The sequence below is a fragment of the Periplaneta americana genome, chromosome 14 (assembly GCF_040183065.1).
Source record: "Periplaneta americana isolate PAMFEO1 chromosome 14, P.americana_PAMFEO1_priV1, whole genome shotgun sequence".
Taxonomy (NCBI): Eukaryota; Metazoa; Arthropoda; class Insecta; order Blattodea; family Blattidae; genus Periplaneta; species Periplaneta americana.
Genome location: NC_091130.1, coordinates 27,539,397 through 27,552,802, shown reverse-complemented (window position 1 = coordinate 27,552,802; position 13,406 = coordinate 27,539,397). Strand labels below are relative to the sequence as shown.

General features: G+C 35.4%; 1 protein-coding gene and 1 non-coding gene across 2 annotated transcripts in view; both read left to right on the top strand.

Annotated features, from left to right (window-relative positions):
• The window catches only part of bma (SCY1-like protein bma), a 1,113,807-nt gene that overhangs the window by 316,356 nt on the left and 784,045 nt on the right, over positions 1-13,406 (top strand). The window lies entirely within an intron of this gene.
• On the top strand, positions 939-1,010 carry TRNAP-AGG (transfer RNA proline (anticodon AGG)). Its single transcript has one exon. It is a non-coding gene; the product is annotated as a tRNA-Pro (tRNA).

Genomic DNA, 13,406 nt, shown 5'->3' with positions numbered 1-13,406 from the left:
AGCCGTTCCCATGCAATTTGCAATCTTACCCACCCTCTTCCTAATCCTTCCAGGGAAAACCCATGTCAAGTCTGACATGACCCGCAATAAAGTAGCCAAATTTTGAAAAGAAGCTGGAATAAAGGAACAAACTGGAAATATGTTGAAAGATTAAAGTAAATAGCTTTTCACGTTATTGCTTTACCTCTTTACTTTAAATTTAGTAGACCTATCGGAAATGGGATTTTCTGAGGAATTAGAAAGTATGGTTCTCTGCTGGAATAATCCTAATCTTCTGAATGAGACAGGAATGTCACTTTCCAAACAACAGTTTGTAAATGTCTATAGTTTGAGATTTTAGTAGATACTTTGTTTCTTACAGGGAGCAGCTAAAATGTATGTGTCCCTCATCTCTTATTTTCTCCTAATCCAGTAAAGCTAAACAGTGCTTGCAGTTCTGTTGTGTCATTCATTTCACTCAGTTCTCTAGTTTTAATACTTACAGTATAAAGTGCAAGTGAGTTTATCTACAACTTTTAACTAACTAAAATGGCCCCTGTACGTTCAGCCCTAATGACAAAAATAAAATCATGGATTGCGATGGACGAAGCTTTCCCTACAGATGGAAAAATAGTAATGTGTCAAGTGTGCGGTAAAAAAGTCGCATCCTATACCTGCCAGATATTGATATTAAATATTTTCATGATTTTACATATTTTGTCACATATTCAGCTCAATTTCCTTACATAAATATGTACTATTTCACACCTTGATATTACACAAAAATCTGGTCCCTATTTATAAATAGAAAGGCTTAATATGCACTCACGAAGAAAATATTTGTCGCGGGATAAAATAATTAATAAAGAAGAAATGAGCGCAAGTGCGCCAACCGTTCCTGTAATCACCAAAGCGTAAACTTAGACTTGCTAATGAGGTAACAATATGCATGGTATCTCGGCTCGTTGGTCTAGGGGTATGATTCTCGCTTAGGGTGCGAGAGGTCCCGGGTTCAAATCCCGGACGAGCCCATTAATTTTTTCGCTTTTATCAACACTGACAAGATATAATTAATAATACCTCCTATAGGCCTACGCTTGGCCTTCTTCAAAATGAGATACTAATACATCTTACATAATATTAAGCCCGTGATATAGCCGGAGAATGTTAAGACGTAATAATTTTTACTTTTCCTGAAAGTTACAGTATCAGTCAAATTTGCTAGTAGAAAATAATCCACCAGTCCGCTTGCAATATGAAGTCCTATTCTGCTTCTTGTGATGGGTACCGCATCGTGTAGACTTCATGCAAAGTGCAAGAACCACGTGTCAGTCCAGTGTGGTAGTCTCAGTTACTCCAATACCTACACAGAGTCGACATAGGTAAGTAATAGAGGAGAGAAGTAAGGGAGATTTGAAGCAAACCGAACGTAGCTAACGTGCCAGTTTTTACGCTGTCAGTTATAGGATATAGCCTAAATATTTATAGTAGTTTGAAGGTTCAATGGATGGTAGAGATAAAATTTGCCCGGAAAACTTTAAATCGCAAAATAATGCTAAAATTTCAAATCGGACATTTTTCCTGAAAATTTTCTCCTTGTTAAAAAATATTTTCAGTAGGCCTCTAACAATATTGATCCTTCCAATTGAATCGGTCATTTGTAAAACCACATGAATCCACATTTTTATGAAAATGAGTTACCGGTACTATAGGAAGCACTATGGGTAGACGCATAATTTCCATTTGAAACAACATGAGTCCGATCATTACTAAGCATTCTATAAAATTTTAAAATATTGAGTTCTTACAAAACCACATCAGTCCCGGACTCATGTGGCTTTAACGCTTAACGCCGTGATGTAACCATGACGCAATTGCTATCATGCACTTCTTTGTCAAGGTGTTGGACAGTGAGTGTAGTTCCAAGAGTTTTGTAGAAGAAAAAATAATGAACAGTGTTCTCTGAAAGTACCTGCACCAGATATAATAAACATTTTTAATAAAACTATGTCATTTGAAAGCAAAAACGAACACGATATGTACCTGTGTACCTTCAAGGACTTGTAGAAGTGCATGATATAAAGAGAATAAGTCCTCGATGAGAGATCCCAAACCTAGAAATACTGTCTTTTGGAGGGATAATATGCAATTTATGTTATTTTCTTATTGTGAACTAAAGGTATGCGTATACTCATACATTGCCATTAAACATGTGACACACTGATATGAAAATTAATTACTCGCGAATAACTTTTTTTAAGTCAGCTATTTTGAATTCAATTTATGAATGAAATGAATCATTTTGAATATGAAATAAAAATAACAATATAAATTGATTGAAAACTGTATAATAATGTATATCACACTACAACAAACATTACACTCCATATTTTGTCAGGATACTGGAGTTATTATTGATACTTGTTAAAACAACAAGAAATTAAAAAATATTTAAGATGATATGAAATGAGATATATAAGATACAATGCTTTTGTAATCAGACATACTAATGCATGGTCCTCCTGTAAAAATTTCACAAACTGCACAGAAAATCCATTAACTATAGATAGTTTTTCCTGTTTTTCTCGAAACTTATTTTCTGTGACTCATGTGGTTTTACAAGTGACCGATTCAATTTATATAATGGTACTTATATAAGGATTAATTTTCCTGACATTTATCACTTTATTAAAGGAAACTTTTAGGTTATTGAATTTAGAAATGTTATAATAATTGTTCAAATATAATTACGAATTTTTCTATAAATTTTCCCCTAATTAAACAATGTTTTTAACTTTGTAATTTTGTTGAGGCTTATAATAATTGTACTAAAATAATTATGAAATCATCTGGAAATATTCTCATTATTAAGTTTTGCAATTGAGTCATATTACGTTTACTTTTACGAGAACTAAGTATGCGGATTTTCGACCATAGGATGAATGTAAAGTTGACCAGGAATATCGGAAGAGAGAAATTTGTACCTATAGGAATGTCAGTGCCTTATTCAGCCCGCGGCCTAAGTACCGCACTTCTTTTCATAGAAACATTAGGATTAAAGTAGGAATAGTAGTCATTTCAAGTGTTGTGATTGGCTATGTAATCATATTGAATTTAGAGTGGTATCTAGCAAAAGCTGTGTAAATAACATTGCATACTTTTGAAAACTGGCAGTATAGTTAATTAAGGGAAGTGCTATTTCCTCATCTAATTCACTCTAACTATGTCACATATCTCGACCTCCTGTTACTTTGTTATCCTCTCTTCTAATCCACTCTAACCTTATAACCTTGTCACAGTACTCGACCTTCTGTCATTTTGCTACCTTCTCATTAACCCATTTTAACCTTGTCGCAGCCATCAACCTCCTCTAACTTTGCTATCTTCTCATTTACCCACTCCAATTTTGTCGCAGCCATCAACCTCCTCTAACTTTGCTACCTTCTCATTTACCCACTCCAACTTTGTCGCAGCCATCAACCTCCTCTAACTTTGCTATCTTCTCATTTACCCACTCCAATTTTGTCACAGCCATCGACCTCCTGTCACTTTGTTATCTTCTCATCTACCCACTCCAATTTTGTCACACTCATCGACCTCCTGTCACTTTATTATCTTCTCATCTACCCACTCCATTTCGTCACTCTCATGGACCTCTTGTCACTTTCTTATCTTCTCATCTAACCACTACAGTTTTGTCACATACATCCATCTTCTGTCACTTTGTTATCTTCTCATTTACCCACTCCAATTTTGTCACTCTCATCGACCTCCTGTCACTTTGTTATCTTCTCATTTACCCACTCCAATTTGTCACTCTCATCGATCTCCTGTCACTTTGTTATCTTTTCATCTACCCACTCCATTTCGTCACTCTCATGGACCTCTTGTCTCTTTCTTATCTTCTCATCTAACCACTACAGTTTTGTCACATACATCCACCTTCTGTCATTTTGTTATCTTCTCATCTACCCACTCCAATTTTGTCACACTCATCGACCTCCTGTCACTTTGTTATCTTCTCATCTACCCACTCCAATTTTGTCACTCTCATCCACCTCCTGTCACTTTGTTATCTTCTCATCTACCCACTCCATTTTGTCACTCTCATGGACCTCTTGTCACTTCGTTATCTTCTCGTCTAACCATTTCAGTTTTGTCACACACATCCATCTCCTGTCACTTTATCTTCTCATCTATCCACTCCAATTTTGTCATACTCATCGACCTTCTGTCACTTTTCTATCCCCTCATCTAACCCATTCTAACCTCGTCACAGCCATTGACCTACTGTCATTTTGCTATCCTCTCATCTACCAACTCCTATTTTACCACAGTCCTCGACCTCCTGGCACTTCACTATTCGCTGAACAAGCCACTATAATCCTGTCGTAGGCCTTGGCCTCCTGTCACTTAATTATCCCCTCACCTAACCCCCTGGAACCGCGGCACAACTCTTGACCTCCTGCATTTTGTTATCCAATCATGAAATCACTCTAGGCTTGTCACAGTCCTCGACCTCCTCCACTTATCCTCCTTCTCTTCCTGCTCAACGACGGTCAATATAATGTAAAAATAGTAACACGATATAGCTACAATCACTGAAGACCCGAACAATTCATACTTGTAAATGCTGATTTACAGCCTTAATCAATTTTAAAGCAAGAGACATTGCTGACTCTCATATTCTTCTCCTTCGTTATTTTTCTTCTTCTAAAATTAATTATTTCCGATTTTCCTTTCTTCATTCATTCTTTTTTTTTCTTCCTTTCTTTCTTCATCACCTTTTTACTTTATTCGTTTTAATGTCAATTTTTATGACTTCCCTTCCTTTCTACCTTTCTTACTTATTTCCGTTTAATGTAATTGTTTCTCTACTTAACTTTATTAAAACTTTCCTCCTCTCTTTTTTAGTTCTATAGGCTTTCTCCCGTTTTCTTCTTGCCTTATCTTCCCAGTTCCTTCTTTCATTAAATTTTCTTTTACATCCGTTGTCTTACAACCAAACATTTCCATGGGGTAGAAAAAAAATTATTTATTTTCTTCCATTATGTTAATAACGTCAAAACAAGTGCTTACACATATTTTGGTCACTCGAACGCAATTACGAGGGCCGTAAAAATACGTTTTCCTGGAGCCGTTTACAAGAGGAAAACTCAATTATAGTTCTAGGTCGTACCCACTTATTGGGCAAGACGGGGTCATCCCTAAATACTGCACCCTTAGCTGGCTTTTATACACCCGTTACGTAAAGAGTAGGGACCGGATTTTTATGTAATTACATATTATATTTCTTTCAACCTAGCAGTATATAAATAACAAATCTTTGCGAATCTTGTAATTACCATTAATATATTAAAATTTGATACTACATATTTTTACATATTTAGCCCACAGTACATATTATGGCTTGGTATTACATAAATCTACATATTTAGTGGTTTTATTCATTTTTATTTCTCTAAAAGGAAAAAAAGAAATTTCTCCTGGGGAAGTTTACAATTTGAAATAATTTAAAAAAAGCCTTTTTACCTACCCAAAATAGGATATTATAATTGTTCTGCACACGTCTTAACCAGCCATTCCCATGCAGTTTGCAACCCTACCCACCCTCTTCCTAATAATTCTTCCAGGGAAAACCCGTGTCAAGTCTGACATGAGCCGCAATAAAGTAGTCGACTTTTGAAAAGAAGCTGGAGTAAAGGAACAAACTGAAAATATGTTAAAAGATTAAAATAAATAGCTTTTCAGGTTATTGCTTGACCTCTGTACTTTAAATTTAGTAGACCTGCACGGAAATGGGATTTTCCGAGCAAATAGAAAGTATGGTTCTCGGCTGGAATAATCCTTCCCTACTGAATGAGAGACAGGAATGTCACTTTTCAAACAACAGTTTGTAAATGCCTATAGTTTGAGATTTTAGTACAGTCCGCATTTCACAAGAAGATCCGAGTAAGGAATGCGAATTTTTCCCCCACTCTTTTAACCTATCCCCGACACGGTACGAACCGACCATTGACTGAGTCTTGTTTGTACCAGCCGGCCAATGACATCACTCCCATCCACCTGCTCCTTCAAGAACGCGGAGTTACTGGCTTACTCCCTCCTCTTACCCGGCAAGGACCATAGCCCCCTCGCAGGGATCCTATCGTGAAATTTGGACAGTAGGTACTTTGTTTCTTACAGGGAGCAGCTAAAATGCATGTGTCCCACATCTCCTCTTATTTTTTTCTAATCCAGTAAAGCGAAACAGTGCTTGCAGTACTGTTGTGTCATTCATTTCACTCAGTTCTCTAGTTTTAGTACTTACAGTATAACGTGCAAGTGAGTTTATCTACTGCTTTTAACTAACTAAATGGTCCCTGTATCTTCAACTCTAACGACAAAAATAAAATCATGGATTGCAATGGACGAAGCTTTCAATACAGATGGAAAAATAGTAATGTGTCAAGTGTGCGGTAAAAAAGTCGCGTGCTCTATGAAATCACAACTGGAGAGTCTTACCATCCTATACCTGCCAGATATTGATATTAAATATTTTCATGATTTTACATATTTTGGTACATATTCAGCTTATTTTTCTTACATAAATATGTACATATTTCACACCTTGATATTACATAAAAATCCGGTCGCTAGTAATGAGTTCTGTGTTGATTGTACTGCTTGATCAAACCGACTCCACTAACCGCAACATAAGTATCCCGCCAAGTTCGAAACCTTCGTTAAATAAAATATAATTTCGACCACCAGTGCTATACACCAGTTTTTTTTATCAAATTGCGAGAAACACCTGTCATTTCGGCTGACCGATATGGCATCGACCAAATAGAGATAGCTGCCATTTTTTTATCGAATTGGAAATGACAATGAAAGAAGAATTGTAAATAATGTTGTTCGAAGAGAAGAAGCGAGGGAACCTTGAGAATATCAGTGGCGTAGCGTCAATGTAAGCTAAAAAGCTAAGCTTCCCCAGTTAATAATAACTTCATAATAAACCTGCAGTTTATGAACAAAATTATTTATTAACTTTAATAGAATTTATATTTATGCGTTAAATATTGTGATGCGGCAGGTCAAGATGGTTCGTGATGCAGCAGTAAAGAAGAAGCCTGCACACACCAGCTTCCAATCTCCTCATTCTTCTCTGTAACCCACCCCGCAGATTTTCCATCCCTTTCTAACTAAACTATCCTGGTCGCAAGGCTCGCAAGAAGCTAGCTTTGACATTGAAAATAAGTAGTTTCCGAGTTATCCCTTTCATGAGTTGTGTTCAGTTGAAGTGTTAGTGTGCATTGTGGCTGATATAATAAATAATGAGTGAAATACCAGTTCCTGACACCAATTTACTTGAATTTTTAGGACAATTCTATTATCAAGACTGACTTACGAACAAAAGTGCGATTTAAACAACAAATGACAGTGTCTATTTGTTAGAGATATGTGTAAAACATGAAATCATATTTTACTACGTACCATTTGAGGTCATGACTTATTGGTGTTAAGAGGTTCCAACCAATCTTCGGACTGCTGACTTGACATTGACTACTATTTATTTTAAGACTATATTTTTGTAATACGTTTTCTCATATGTACATGGAAAAACAACTTGAGTTAGCTTCCCCTGCTCAAAATTTCATGCTACGCCACTGGAGAATATACCTCCCAACCTTGGCTTTGCACATCTCGGCCATCACCGACATGTGGTTTGGGATCCTCGGTCACTATGCCAACTGAGCTACTAATGTGGTTAAGGAAAATAGTACGGATGGAAGCTTGCAAAAGAAAAGTAAAGGCGGTAGAAGGCTTGGGATGTAACTACGGATGATTTGAATGCCTGTAAGTATTTGTTATATGTTAGCATATTATTTTGCTCATGGTTGATTCGAAATGTTTCGCTCTGATACTTGAGGGTGTTTCATGGTTATGCAAGTCACAGAATTTCCGCCGGATATCTGACCATATGCAGTAGGCCTACATGCGAAATAGTTGGGCTGAAACAAATCGTATATGTTATGTGCGGCATTTTGCACTGCGTTAGGTCCTGTGTGAATTGACACAGGACTTTGTCAACAGGCTCACGGGAATTTTGCTTCAGGTGTTCAGTTTTCGGTTTGCCAGTAAGGGTTCATGGCCGATCACAAAGTCAAAGCTTGGCTACAAACAAAACCGATTTAACGAGCACTGTTATACCTATGTTCATGCATGTGCCCTGAAATATTTTTGTCTAGAACTGTGGGAGTCCATATGCTATGATGAACCCCAGTATTTTTTGTACGTGCTTCGACAGGGACAGAAAAAATGGATCTTTGTATCTTTCACAAAATACACACTATTGGCAACCAGTATTTTCCAGGTTTCGCGATGAGTACCCTTGGTCTGAAATTTACTTGGGCTTTCTTATTTTTAATTTTGTTAAGATATTCTACAAACAAAAATTATAGAGCGTGAAAAAAGGTATATTTTGAACATGTTAAAAAAATCTTTCATTTATAAAGAGTGTGTCAAGGAGTATGTATTTTCTAGTGACACTATGTAGGTCTATGTTTACTTACTTTTCCATTTATGGATTCTTCAGGTCTTAAGGGGACATATTTGATTATTAAAATTTCCACAATTTTCATTAAAAATTCGTGAAATTTAAACTACATAAATAGGCATGCAATACTATCATCTGTAAAAAATTTGGTATTATTGGGGGTAATAGTTTTGATATTATATAGGCCTATATTTTTAAATATTTTACATTGGCGTCACTAGAAGGTTCCTGGTGTCAATGTATTCAAAATGTTTAGTTAATATTTGCTCGAAAGCTAGAAAATAGTCATGAGAATAAAAGTTAGATTGTTGAGGTCAGTCTAAATAGGCACTATTATATATATATATATATATATATATACATACACATATTTTTTTAATTTTATGAATTTACCTTTATTGCATATTTTAATCTAAGTCCAATATGAATATGTCTCGAAGGAACTTAATAGTAATACATAGTTCATACAAATGCTGATTAAATTTGATTTATCAACATTTAATTGACCTCTGTGAGAAGTTTCAAACCAATCTGATAATAACTGTTGTGCAAGGAGCTTTTTAATTCAATAAACTATATAAAACTTTAAAGCAAATACGAAGTCCGGAAAACAGCATAAAAAGAACAAAAAAAAAAAAACATTTCTTTCAACTGAAGAACCGTGCGCTTGACCTCATTTTATTATATAGGCTAGTTAGAACACTTAAAAGAGCCTCAAATATTTGTATAGGCCTGATTACAAGTTTAAAAATTAATAAAGCGGGTTTTCTTAGCTTTCCAGCAGGGTTCCCGTAAAATGTAAAAAATCAATATTTTTAACATTAATGAAGTATTATTTATAAAAGGTTTATCAAATTTATGAATTCAATGCATATGTACAGAACAAATAGAAATGGTTCAGTATATCCATTTAGCATGACCATGAATTAAAGAAACCTACATAAAATCTTGGCTTTTGTACGTCTTTTTACTTGAAAAATACAAAAATAGAAAAATGAGTAGGCCTATATTGCGTCATTTTAAAAATGGAATTATTGCCACACCCTTATCAAAGATTAATAAAGTTTTTGAAAATATGTTGAAAGTATTCCTTTGCCATCCGTTATAACTTTTATATAAATAGTTCTTTCATAGGAAATAGAAGCTGTAAACATCAGAAGAAATATAAATGTTTCAGTATATCCATTTATCATGACCATGAATTAAAAAACATGGATAGAATCTTGGTTTTTGTACAGTAGTGACAAAAAAAAACTGGACCGACCCTTGTAGCTGATTTCAGAGCCTTGTTCACTCCAGAGCACGATAGACTGGTAACTATGACTTTCATGGTTCGAATCCTGCCTGAGAAGGAAACGTTTTTTTGTTTCTTATTCAAATTTATTCCCAATACTTTTCGATTGCTGGTAAAATTCATGTTCTGGGAATAATAAATTAATTAAGTAGTAAAATATCGCTGCAAAACGAGGACTGTTTTCAAGACATGACAATGGGAAAACAGTTGACGCACGAACATGGTTGTCAACCCATCACTTATTACACTAGATATTCCTTTAAGTTATGAAATCTGTATATGAGTAAAAATATAATAATAATAATAATAATAATAATAATAATAATAATAATAATAATAATAATATTTATTAATTCTATTCTTAGGCATTGCAGCCCGAAAGAGCAGAAGCTCGTGCTCGGGCGCAGTTCAGATCAGTTATACAAAATATATCACAAAATTAAGAGAGTTCATTGAGCACAATAACATTAATAAATGGTAAAATACATACAGCATACAATAATAGGGTCTATATACAAACAGAAAATGCAAAAGTACATAAATATTAGAGTATCAATTTTTAACTCAATTAGCTTAAACAATTAAATAATTAATCTGATTTGTTTCTTAAATCTATGTGTGTTAAGTGTACTTAGCTCAGGGTAAGCTCTAATTAATGTATTATATATTTTGGGTCCAAAATTTCTGCTGTGTTTTAATCCAGCAGTTGTGTGGCATTTGGGAGTATTTAGAAAGAAACTGTAGTTTTGTCTCGTCTGGTATTCATGAGGATCAAATTTAAATTTATTGTGGTTTTTATGGAAGTAAATCAGCAATTTTTGTTTATAAATTTGTTCTAGATTTGATACGCCAAATTCCTGAAAAATTAATTTTGTTGGGTAATCAAAAGGTTTATATAGACAAATTTTGATAATTCTTTTTTGGAGCAGATTTAAAGGACGGAGAGTCGATTTTGCCATTCCTCCCCAACCTAAAATACCATACTGAATTATTGATTGAAACAGAGCTAAGTACACAGTATGCAGAACATAAACAAATATGAAACCTAAGAACAAATATTGCAGAAAGCGACTTTTGACCCATCCTGTATAAAGAAGTGTAAGGCTAGTAGACAAATAAAACTAGGCGTAGACTTAAAAATTTTTACGGCATATGAATATTTTTGTATTTCCATGTATGAGTCTATCTGTCTTCCTGACTTTATGCTTTGTTCTTTTGTCAAACTAGTTATCTATCCGTCTCTTTTTCTGCCTGTCTGTGTTTTTCGCTACCTCTAAGTTATACTTCTTTACCTCGATAAAATTATATTACTTCAGGCTCGTTCACAATAAACCGGGAACGGAAACGACAACGGGAACGAGAACGGAAATATTGTTAAAATAAATGTATTGAAATGTGAGCATTCACAATAGTTAATTGTGAATGTTCACATTTAAATACATTTATTTTAACATTACTTCCGTTCTCGTTGTCGTTTCCGTTCCCGGTTTACTGTGAACCAGCCTTTCCTATCCATCTCGCTGAATTGCTCTCTGTTTCTCTAACTCTGTATGTGTGTCACGCTCTCGGTTGCCCCCCCCCCATTTCCCTTCCTATCTATGTATATAGCTGCTTACTTATCTACCGACCTACTTGTGCATGTAACCATCTAACTGAATACGTATCAACTCAGCTCACTGTGTGCCGATCAATTGGACTAGTGTTGGATTCCGGACAAATCCTGTAATATTTAAACAGTGTAAGCAAATGCGAATATGCGGAAGATTTTGTTTACGTATTCCACTTGCTTACATATGTTTCGATTCCCAGCGATTGAGCAATGACATGACATTACGCTATTACGAATTTCAGCGATGACGTCACTGATGCTACAGCGCCTGAATATCGGTCCCATCGGCTCGTAGAGGTAGCCACATTCGGCACAAGACATTGATGAGTAATCATTAGGTCACGTGACGATGAGCAATTTCAGTGGGTTTTTCTGGATGCACTTTTGAATGTATTGAAAGCTTAAATTTGGCGTCAGTTTTGAGATTAAATTATATTATTACAAAAAACCAAGGAAAGCCACCGGCGTAGTTCGGTCGGCTGAGGTGCTTGCCTGTCGATGTAAGCTGCGCTAAGGCCTTGGGTTCGATTCCCGCTTGGGCTGATTACCTGGTTGGATTTTTTCTGACTTTTTTCCCAACCATAAAATGAATTTTTGGTAATATGTGGCGAATCCTCGGCCTCATCTCGCCAAATACTATCTCGCTATCACCAATGTCAACGACGCTAAATAATCGAATAGCGTCGTGAAATAATCAACTAAAAAAACAAGGAAATTGGTGTCATAAACATTTGAATTAAGTATTTTACTTGCCATTTCAAGATTTGTCACAAAGTTTTGGCTTCCAGTTACACCATGTATCGTTTTATTAAATTCATATTCAATTTTTCAAAATGTCGCCATCAACCGGAAGTAAGCAAATCACAAATCGCGATTATAAATCAAACTTTAAAAATGACGTCAGATTTCTTATCATAAGATTACTCATCGCAGTTGTTATTTGTGTTCAATAAACAAATTATTTATCATCGATTAGTCATCGATGTTTCTTTTGAATCTTGCTACATTCATGAATGAACGTGATTGGTTCTCTAAAAGTGAAGAATTAGCAGACGGTTCTGCAGTGTGTATTCTTCTCATGATAGGTTCTCTCAAAATGCGGGAATTAGCAGACGGTTCTGCAGTTATTCTGCTTATGCTAGGTTGTCTCAAAATGCGGGAATTAGCAGACGGTTCTGCAGTGTGTTATTCTGCTCATGATAGGTTGTCTCAAAATGCGGGAATTAGCAGACGGTTCTGCAGTGTGTTATTCTGCTCATGATAGGTTCTCTCAAAATGCGGGAATTAGCAGACTGTTCTGCAATGTGTTATTCTGCTCATGATAGGTTCTCTCAAAATGCGGGAATTAGCAGACGGTTCTTCAGTGTGTTATTCTGCTCATGATAGGTTCTCTCAAAATGCGGGAATTAGCAGACGGTTCTGCAGTTATTCTGCTTATGCTAGGTTGTCTCAAAATGCGGGAATTAGCAGACAGTTCTGCAGTGTGTTATTCTCCTCATGATAGGTTGTCTCAAAATGCGGGAATTAGCAGACGGTTCTGCAGTGTGTTATTCTGCTCATGATAGGTTCTCTCAAAATGCGGGAATCAGCAGACGGTTCTGCAGTGTGTTATTCTGCTCATGATTGGTTCTCTCAAAAGATGTAATTTTATTTTTTGAAAATATCCAAACATAAAAATAAAAATTTAAGATCTTGGGGTTCTAAATTCATTTTGGTGCAAGAATGATAAAAAATCTCAATTCTAAGTGCACGTTGTGTTGATATTAGTGTTGTAAAATACTGTAAAATTGAACATGCAGAAAATTCATGTACATCCTGAGAGTATGAAAAATTTTAAAACCAAACAAACAGCTTCGTGATTGATGAAAAATAATACAAACTCTACCGCCAAATTCGAATTGCTGTTACGAAAAATATATAAAATTTACAGAATGTAAGGAATTGACACCTGCAGAACTGACTTCCGGTTTAAAGAAAGGGTGCTT